Source organism: Arachis ipaensis, chromosome B2 (assembly GCF_059453495.1).
Source record: "Arachis ipaensis isolate K30076 ecotype BB chromosome B2, ASM5945349v1, whole genome shotgun sequence".
Lineage (NCBI taxonomy): Eukaryota > Viridiplantae > Streptophyta > Magnoliopsida > Fabales > Fabaceae > Arachis > Arachis ipaensis.
This window is the reverse complement of record NC_142437.1, coordinates 89,977,453-89,988,097: the sequence shown is the minus strand read 5'-3', so window position 1 is coordinate 89,988,097 and position 10,645 is coordinate 89,977,453. Positions and strand designations below refer to the sequence as shown.

General features: G+C 37.5%; 1 non-coding gene across 1 annotated transcript; it reads left to right on the top strand.

Moving 5' to 3' along the window:
• The first annotated feature begins 10,281 nt into the window (after window positions 1-10,281).
• Window positions 10,282-10,389, top strand: LOC148574796 (small nucleolar RNA R71). Its single transcript, XR_015906602.1, has one exon. It is a non-coding gene; the product is annotated as a small nucleolar RNA R71 (small nucleolar RNA).
• The last annotated feature ends 256 nt before the right edge of the window (window positions 10,390-10,645 follow it).

Below are 10,645 nucleotides of genomic sequence, written 5' to 3'. Positions count from 1 at the left end.
GGATCGACCCTTACTCACGTAAGGTTTTATTACTTGGACGACCCAGTGCACTTGCTGGTTAGTTGTATCGAAGTTGTGAATGAAAAACAATTTATTAAGACGTGCGTACATAGTTTTTGGCACCGTTGCCTGAGATCACAATTTCGTGCACCATTGGCCCGGCGTAGGCACACCATTAGAAGGAATGGCACGCCCTTGGTGAGGTTAAGAGATGGTGTACTTGCAGGTGTGGTTGGGTGTGTAGGAAGGATGGCATGCCCTTGTTGCATAGTGTTTGGTGTGTAAAGGGCATGTGGGGAGGATGACACACTTTCGATGGTGCATGGTGAGGAGGGGCAGGCATGTGAGGACATTTGGGGAAGTGGTACCACACAATATACATTCATATAATTTTTTTTATCATAAACGAAGACACAAATGTAGCCTGAACAATAAATACATAATACTAAAAATAACAATTACAATCTATAATTACAATTATTAAGAATTCCAATTCTTGGTCAAAAAACCATCTCAATGTACATTTCTAACATCCAAATTCATGACCAAAATATTTAAGAAGTACTATTAAATAATAACTTATATATACCCCTTGGTTTTCTTCTCAATAATATACATATTTAAAATAGAAGAAGTATAAAAAACATAAATTATGAGAAACACATCTCACCCACAAAGATTAAGTAATTAATCACCAAGACATTCACACATGATAACTATAACCCCATACCTTATCGGTATAAACTAACAACCCTAATTAAATTCAAATAGATAATTGACCTAACAACTCTGCACAATTAAAAAAAGAATCTAGATAAATATTCAAATTGCGAAATATGACTTGCCCTCAAATTAAACATAGCCAACTACATTTCGTCGGAGTATAGATCTAAACCGACAATCAACCCTCAATCAAAGTTTAATTTATTTATCACAAGTGCAAACCCAATAAAAATAACCGAGAGTATTTAAACCTCGGGTCGTCTCTCAAGGAATTGCAGGAAAGTGTGCATATTATTGGTTATGGGAAAGTATTGTTGGGGTTTTGTAATAAGGGATAAGAAATGTAAATAACAATAAAATAAGCAAACAACTAAGAAAGGTATTGGCAAGGAATGGAAATTAAAATTTCTATCCTCATTATCATCCTCAATTGTGATGGTAATTGTCTCTTGCTCTCACTTAGTCAACCTCTAACAATCGAAAGAAAGTCAAGTGAGCAAGGTCAAATCTAATTCACAAGTCCTAATCAAAGATTAGCTTTAGTAGAATTCAAGCCAACTAGCAATCCTCAATCACTCATCAACAAAAGAGTTTGATAACTCAAGAGTCTCCAATCACTCAACCCAAGCTAAGAATACAAAATTCTACTCTAAAATCCAACCAAGCATTTTATCAAACACTTAGGAAGCATAAAAGAAAATCATATTAAAATAGCAAGAAATATAAAATCTACAACTACTCAATACAAGATAATAATAATAACAACTCAATTAGGCATTAATAAGCATGAAAACATAAATTGTATTAAATGGACAAGCATGAACATAAAAGTGACAAAATAAAGGAAATAGCAAGTAAAGCTAAGAGAACCAAGATTAAGAACAAGAAACTGAAAGGAAAACTAAATTAAAACAAGAATTAAAACCTAAATCTAAGAGGAATTCAATGTAATCTACCCTAATTCTAGAGAAAAGAGAGAGCTTCTCTCTCTAAAATATAACCTAAAGCATGTTTCTATCTACTTCTAATTGCTCTCCCCTTGTTCTTGAATTCTGCATCAAATAGCTTTAGAAATGAGTGAATTTGGGCCTCCTTGAGTTCAAAAATTGCTAGTCACGTTTTTTTAATGAAGTCACGTGCTACATGTTACGCGTACGTGTGGGTCATGCGTATGCGTCGCCTAGAGAATTTTAGGTCACGCGTACGCATGGGTCACGCGTGCGCGGAACTTAGCAGACTTTTAAAACTTCATTTCTTCATGAATTCTCCATCTTGCATGCTTTTTCTTCACTTCTTTGATCCAATCCTTGCCTCTTAAACCTGAAATAACTAAACAAACATATCAAGGCATCGATTGGAATTAAAGTGAATTAAATTTAGCTATTTTAAGGTCTAAAAAGCATATTTTCACTCTTAAGCACAAATTAGGCAGAAATTCATAAAATTAAGCTATTTTATTGAATAAATGTGAGAAAAGTTGATAAAATCTACCAAATTCAATACAAGATAAACCATAAAATTGTGGTTTATCAATCTCCCCACACTTAAACAATAGCATATCCTCATGCTAAACTCAAGAAAGACAAGAAGGAATTATCAATTTTATTCAATGCAAACTATCTAAATGCAACTACCTATATGCATATAACTATTTTAATTACTACCTATTTATATATAAGTATATATGTAGTCAAAGTGAATCAAATTTCCAAGAAGGCATGTATGCACAATCAAGGGCTCAAATAATCATACAAAAATCAAATTCACAATTGAATTAAGTTATTCAAAAGAGTTTACAAACTTGCAGGATAAGCAATGATCAAAGATGGAAATATGGAATTGAGCAATTGAACTCTCACCGGATGTGTATATGCACTCTAGTCGCTCAAGTGTTTAGGGTTAATTCACTCAATTCTCCTTTAATCATGCTTTCTAAGGTTGTTCTTCATCTAAACAATCAACAAATATTTAATGTACATATGCAAATATCATGAGGGCTTTTCAAGGTTGTAATGGGACTAAGGTGAAGATGAGAATATATGTATGGCTAAGTGAGCTTGAATTTGAATCTTTGACTAACCTAAACTCTCACCTAACACATACACAACCTACATACTTCTAATATTAAACTTAGCTACCCAAAATCTCACTTTTACATATATACACACTCATGTATCAAATTCAATTCAATCACATATGCATTGATTTTTACTAAATTTCACATTGGGATAATTTTGTCCCCTTTTTATTATTTTTTTTCTTTTTCTTTTCTTTTTTCCTCTTTTTTTTTTTCTATAAGAAACATAATATATACAAAAGATATCAATGCATATGATTCCCATACTATTGCATGAGTGTATACCAAAATTCTCAATATTTCTCAATAAGCATAAAACACATTTTCATCAACCAAAGTTCTCAAATTTTTTTCACACTTACTTGACACACACACTCACTATCTTAAGCTAACCAAAGATTCAAATAGGACAATTAATTATTTTTCCACTTAAGGTTAGTGATGTGGTAATATAAAGAACAATAGGGGATTAAAAGACTCAAAGTGGCAAACAAAAGCAAATAAAATGGTAGGCTATTTGGGTTAAGTGAGCTATAATGAAGTGATGGCCTCAATAACATAAATGCATAAATATACACTAAATAATAGACATATAGAATTAAACAAACCAAAGATTGCAATCATAGAGAAGAGACACACAAGAATTAAAATCATGATTAAATGATATAACCATACAATTAAGCTCAAAAATCACATTCCACAATATATGAATCATGCAGGTATAATTGAAAATTTTTAACTCAAATCAATTTGAATCTTAATGCCCTTTTTAAGAAAAAAGAATTTCTTGAAAATTTCATCAAATTGATCAACATTTATTCTTTATATATATAATACAATATGATGTGATTGAGAAAATAAAAAATCCTTAGTTTCTTTTCCATTTTCAATCAACTCAATTTCTCATATATATTGGAATAAACTAAGTTTGATTATGCGCATTTCCAATCACAACTAGTCAACTACAATGATTATATATATCTATACACTACCAAACTAAAAAGATGCAAACTAATTTAAAGTCTAAAATATATACAAGAAAAAGTGTAAAGTGCGATAAACTAAAAAGTATTCGAAACAACCAATATGTACAAAAATCCAAAAGCATACTAAAATAAAGATGGGAGTGCTGAAAATAAAATAAAATAAGAGTGTCTGAAATGGAATAGTTCACCAAAAATAATAACTCTGTCGATGAAGCGACCTCCCCACACTTAAATGTTAGCATCGTCTTCGATGCTCACTAAATCAAGCCGGGTGAGAGGGGTCATCACCATCTGCTCCACCGTCTGCTGCAGGTGCCTGTGGCTCTGTCGGCTGCTCATGCTGGGCCTCCTGCTGCTAGGAATCCTCCTCATCAAAATGCCCCGAAGGAGTGTCAGGCTCAAAGGGAATGTTAGTGCCGTCAGAAGTCACAATCCGTCTCAAATGTGTATAACGTCGCTTGTCTGATCTATATGCTTGAAGAGGCGCTGCACAAGGCGGTTGATGATTGGACTTTTGTGTGGTCTAGAATTCACAAATGAAAGCTCGTTGCAATATAGTTTCTAAACCAACACTAATCCTTTCATACAAAAATTTGTTTGTCACAAGTACAAACCCCTAAAATCTATAAACCGAAGTATTAAAACTGGTGCACGAAATTGTGATCTCAAGCAACGGCGCCAGAAACTCTGTACGCACGTCTTAATAAATCGTTTTTCATTCACAACTTCGATACAACTAACCAGCAAGTGCACTGGGTCGTCCAAGTAATAAACCTTACGTGAGTAAGGGTCGATCCCACGGAGATTGTCGGCTTGAAGTAAGCTATGGTCACCTTGTAAATCTCAGTCAGGCGGATATCAAATAGTTATGGAGTTTTCGAATATTAATAATAAATAGAAAATAAGGATAGAAATACTTATGTAATTCATTGGTTAGAATTTCAGATAAGCGTATAGAGATGCATTCGTTCCTCTGAACCTCTGCTTTCCTGCTATCTTCATCCAATCAATCCTACTCCTTTCCATGGCTGGCTTTATGTAAGGACATCACCGTTGTCAATGGCTACTTTTTATCCTCTCTGCATGGCTAATCGTCTGGAGGCATCACCCTTGTCAATGGCTGCATCCCATCCCCTTGTGAAAATGGTCCAAATGCTCTGTCACAGCACGACTAATCATCTGAGGTTCTCGATCATACTGGAATAGGATTCACCCTCCTTTTGCGTCTATCATTACGCCCAGCACTCGCGAGTTTGAAGTTCGTCACAGTCATTCAATCCCAGAGTCCTACTCGGAATACCACAGACAAGGTTTAGACTTTCCGGACTCTCATGAATGCCGCCATCAATCTAGCTTATTCCACGAAGATTCTGATTAAGAGATCCAAGAGATACTCATTCAATCTAAGGTAGAACGGAAGTGGTTGTCAGGTACGCGTTCATAGGGAATGATGATGATTGTCACGTTCATCACATTCATGTTGAAGTGCGAATGAATATCTTAGAAGCGGAATAAGTTGAATTGAATAGAAAACAGTAGTACTTTGCATTAATTCATGAGGAACAGCAGAGCTCCACACCTTAATCTATGGAGTGTAGAAACTCTACCGTTAAAAATACATAAGTGAAAGGTTCAGGCATGGCCGAATGGCCAGCCCCCATGATCTAAGAACAAGACATCCCAAGATATCTAATACAATAGTAAAAAGTCCTATTTATAATAAACTAGCTACTAGGGTTTACAAAAGTAAGTAATTGATGCATAAATCCACTTTCGGGGCCCACTTGGTATGTGCTTGGGCTGAGCTTGAATGTTACACGTGCAGAGGCTCTTTCTGGAGTTGAACGCCAGGTTGTAACGTATTTCTGGCGTTCAACTCTGGTTTGTGACGTGTTTCTGGCGTTTAACTCCAGACAGCAGTGTAGAACTGGTGTTCAACGCCCTTTTACGTCATCTAAACGCGGCCAAAGTATGGATTATTATATATTGCTGGAAAGCCCTGGATGTCTACTTTCCAACGCAATTGGAAGCGTGCCATTTTGAGTTCTGTAGCTCCAGAAAATTCACTTTGAGTGCAGGGAGGTCAGAATCCAACAGCATCAGCAGTCCTTCTTCAACCTCTGAATCTGATTTTTGCTCAAGTCCCTCAATTTCAGTCAGAAAGTACCTAAAATCACAGAAAAACACACAAACTCATAGTAAAGTCCAGAAATGTGAATTTAACATAAAAACTAATGAAAACATCCCTAAAAGTAACTAGATTCTACTGAAAACATACTAAAAACAATGCCAAAAAGCGTATAAATTATCCGCTCATCACAACACCAAACTTAAATTGTTGCTTGTCCCCAAGCAACTGAAAATCAATTAGGATAAAAAGAAGAGAATATACTATAAATTCTAAACTATCAATGAAACATAGCTCCAATCAGATGAGCGGGACTTGTAGCTTTTTGCCTCTTGAATAGTTTTGGCATCTCCCTCTATCCATTGAGGTTCAGAATGATTGGCATCTATAGGAACTCAGAGTTCAGATAGTGTTATTGATTCTCCTAGTTCAGTATGATGATTCTTGAACACAGCTACTTTATGAGTCTTGGCCGTGGCCCTAAGTACTTTGTTTTCCAGTATTACCACCGGATACATAAATGCCACAGACACATAATTGGGTGAACCTCTTCAGATTGTGACTCAGCTTTGCTAAAGTCCCCAATTAGAGGTGTCCAGGGTTCTTAAGCACACTCTTTTTTTTGCTTTGGACCTTGACTTTAACCGCTCAGTCTCAAGTTTTCACTTGACACCTTCACGCCACAAGCACATGGTTAGGGACAGCTTGGTTTAGCCGCTTAGGCCAGGATTTTATTCCTTTAGGCCCTCCTATCCACTGATGCTCAAAGCCTTGGGATCCTTTTTATTACCCTTGCCTTTTGGTTTTAAGGGTTACTGGCTTTTTGCTCTTGCCTCTTGGTTTTAAGAGCTTTTGGCTTTTTCTGCTTGCTTTTTCTTTTTCTTTCTATTTTTTTTGCTATTTTTTTCTCTTTTTTTTTTTCTGCAAGCTTTGTTCTTTGCTGCTTTTTCTTGCTTCAAGAATCATTTTTATGATTTTTCATATTATCAAATAACATGTCTCCTTATCATCATTCTTTCAAGAGCCAACATATTTAACATTCTTAAACAACAACTTCAAAAGACATATGCACTGTTCAAGCATTCATTCAGAAAACAAGAAGCATTGTCACCACATCAATATAATTAAACTAAGTTCAAGGATAAATTCGAAACTCATGTACTTCTTGTTCTTTTGAATTAAAACAGTTTTCATTTAAGAGAGGTGATGGATTCATAGGACATTCATAACTTTAAGACATAGTTACTAAATACTAATGATCATGTAATGAGACACAAACATGGATAAGCACTTAACATAAAGAAAACGAAAAACAGAGAATGGAAGAACAAGGAATGAGTCCACCTTAGTGATGGTGGCGTTTCCTTCTTGAGGAACCAAAGATGTCCTTGAGCTCTTCTATGTCTCTTCCTTGTCTTTGTTGCTCCTCCCTCATTGCTTTTTGATCTTCTCTAATTTCATGAAGGATGATGGAGTGCTCTTGATGTTCCATCCTTAATTGTCCCATGTTGGAACTTAATTCTCCTAGGGAGGTGTTGATTTGCTCCCAACAATTCTGTGGAGGAAAGTGCATCCCTTGAGGTATCTCAGGGGTTTCTTGATGATGAGCTTCTTCATGTGCCTGTTGAGATCTATGAATTGTGCTCTCTTGTTTTCTCCATCCTTTTCTTAGTGATGGGCTTGTGAGATGAATATTTCCATCTCCCATGGCTCAGAGGTGGAAGCAATTGTCTTCCCTTTTCTCTTTCTTGAGGTTTCTCTGGCCTTAGGTGCCATTAATGGTTATGGAAAAACAAAAAAGCTATGCTTTTACCACACCAAACTTAGAATGTTGCTCGCCCTCGAGCAAAAGAAGAAAGAATAGAAGAAGAAAAAGATATGGAGGAGATGGAGGGATGTGTGTATTCGGCCATATGGGTGGGATTGGGTGGGAAAAGAGATGTTGAATTTTGAAGGTGGGTGGGTGTATGGATGTGAGTGGTAAATGGAAAACAGAAGGGATGACCATGAATGAAGAGAGAGATGGTGATTGGTGAAGAGTTTTGGGGAAGAGTGTTTATGGGATTGTGTGAAAGAGGGGTGAGAAGAAGTGAGTGGAGGTAGGTGGGGATTCTGTGGGGTCCACAGATCCTGATGTGATCCTGTGGGGTCCACAGATCCTGAGGTGTTCAAGGATTTACAACCTTGCACCAAATTGGGCATGTAAAATGCCCTTGCACACAACTCTGGGCGTTTAGCGCTAGATTGGTGCTTGTTCTGGGCGTTGAACGCCCATTTGTTGCCCATTTCTGGCGTTGAACGCCAGAACCATGCTTGTTCTGGGCGTTCAGCGCCAGCTCTTCTCCAGGGTGCAATTCTGGCATTCAAACGCCCAGATGCTGCCAATTTTGGGCGTTCAGCGCCAGAACCATGCTCTGTTCTGGCGTTGAACGCCAGCCAGATGCTTCTTACTGGCGTTTAAATGCCAGTAAGGTCTTCCTCCAGGATGTGATTTTTCTTCTGCTGTTTTTGATTCCGTTTTCAATTTTTATATTTATTTTGTGACTCCACATGATCATGAACCTAATAAAACATGAAAGAACAAGAAAAATAAAATTAGATAAATAAAAATTGGGTTGCCTCCCAACAAGCGCTTCTTTAATGTCAATAGCTTGATAGTGGGCTCTCATGGAGCCTCACAGATATTCAGAGCATTGTTGAGACTTTCCAACACCAAAATTAGAGTTTGGATATGGGAGTTCAACACCAAACTTAGAGTTTGGTTGTGGCCTCCCAACACCAAACTTAGAGTTTGACTGTGGGAGCTCTGGTTGACTCTGTTTTGAGAGAAGCTTACTGTGCCTCTTTTCCATGTTTACAAAAGTGTAACCTTGAGTTATAAACACAAGGGAGTCCTCATTCAATTGAAGGACTAATTCACCTCTGTCAACATCAATCACAGCTGTTGCTGTGGCTAGGAAAGGTCTTCCAAGGATGATAGATTCATCATCATCCTTCCTAGTATCAAGGATTATGAAATCAGCAGGGATGTAAAGGCCTTCAACCTTTACTAACACGTCCTCTACTTGTCCATAAGCCTGTTTTCTTGAATTGTCTGCCATCTCTAATGAGATTTTAGCAGCTTGCACCCCAAAGATTCCCAGTTTCTCTATTACAGAGAGGGGCATGAGGTTTATCCCTGAACTAAGGTCACATAAAGCTTTTTCAAAAATCATGTTGCCTATGGTACAAGGTATTACGAACTTTCCAGGATCCTGTTTCTTCTGAGGCAATGTCAGTTGATCCAGATCACTTAGTTCATTGGTGAACAAGGGAGGTTCATCTTCCCAAGTCTCAATACCAAATAATTTGGCATTCAGCTTCATGATTGCACCAAGGTACTTGGTAACTTGCTCTTCAGTAACATCCTCATTCTCTCCAGAAGATGAATACTCGTCAGAGCTCATGAAGGGCATAAGGAGGTTCAATGGAATCTCTATGGTCTCTAAATGAGTCTCAGATTCCTTTGGTTCCTCAAAGGAAAACTCCTTATTGATCACTGGACGTCCTAGGAGGTCTTCCTCACTGGGATTTACGTCCTCCCCTTCCTCTCCAGGTTCGGCCGTGTTGACTATGTCAATGGCCTTGCACTCTCCTTTTGGATTTTCTTCTGTATTGCTTGGGAGAGTACTAGGAGGGATTTCAGTGATCCTTTTACTCAGCTGGCACACTTGTGCCTCCAAATTTCTAATGGAGGACCTTGTTTCATTCATGAAACTTACAGTGGCCTTAGATAGATCAGAGACTAATTTTGCTAACTTAGAGGTATTTTGTTCAGAGTTCTCTGTCTGTTGCTGAGTGGATGATGGAAAAGGTTTACTATTGTTGAACCTGTTTCTTCCACCATTATTAAAGCCTTGTTGAGGCTTTTGTTGATCCTTCCATGAGATATTTGGGTGATTTCTCCATGAGGGATTATAGGTGTTTCCATATGGTTCACCCATGTAATTCACCTCTGCTATTGCAGGGTTTTCAGGATCATAAGCTTCTTCTTCAGAAGATGCCTCTTGAGTACTGTTGGATGCAGCTTGCATTCCATTCAGACTCTGAGAAATCATATTGACTTGCTGAGTCAATATTTTATTCTGAGCCAATATGGCATTCAGAGTATCAATTTCAAGAACTCCCTTCTTCATAGGCGTCCCATTACTCACAGGATTCCTCTCAGAAGTGTACATGAACTGGTTATTAGCAACCATGTCAATGAGTTCTTGAGCTTCTGCAGGCATTTTCTTTAAGTGAATGGATCCACCTGCAGAAGTATCCAATGACATTTTAGCTAATTCAGACAGACCATCATAGAATATGTCCAGGATGGTCCATTCTGAAAGCATGTCAGAAGGACACTATTTGGTCAGTTCTTTGTATCTCTCCCAAGCTTCATAGAGGGATTCACCTTCTTTCTGTCTAAAGGTCTGAACATCCACTCTAAGCTTACTCAGCTTTTGAAGAGGAAAGAACTTAGCTAAGAAAGCCTTGACCAGCTTATTCCAAGAGTTCAGGCTATCCTTAGGTTGAGAGTCCAACCATATTCTAGCTCTGTCTCTCACAGCAAAAGGGAAAAGCATGAGCCTGTAGACTTCAGGATCTACTCCATTAGTCTTAACAGTATCACATATCTGCAAGAATTCAGTTAAGAACTGAAAAGGATCTTCAGAAGGAAGTCCATGAAACTTGCAGTTCTGTTGCATC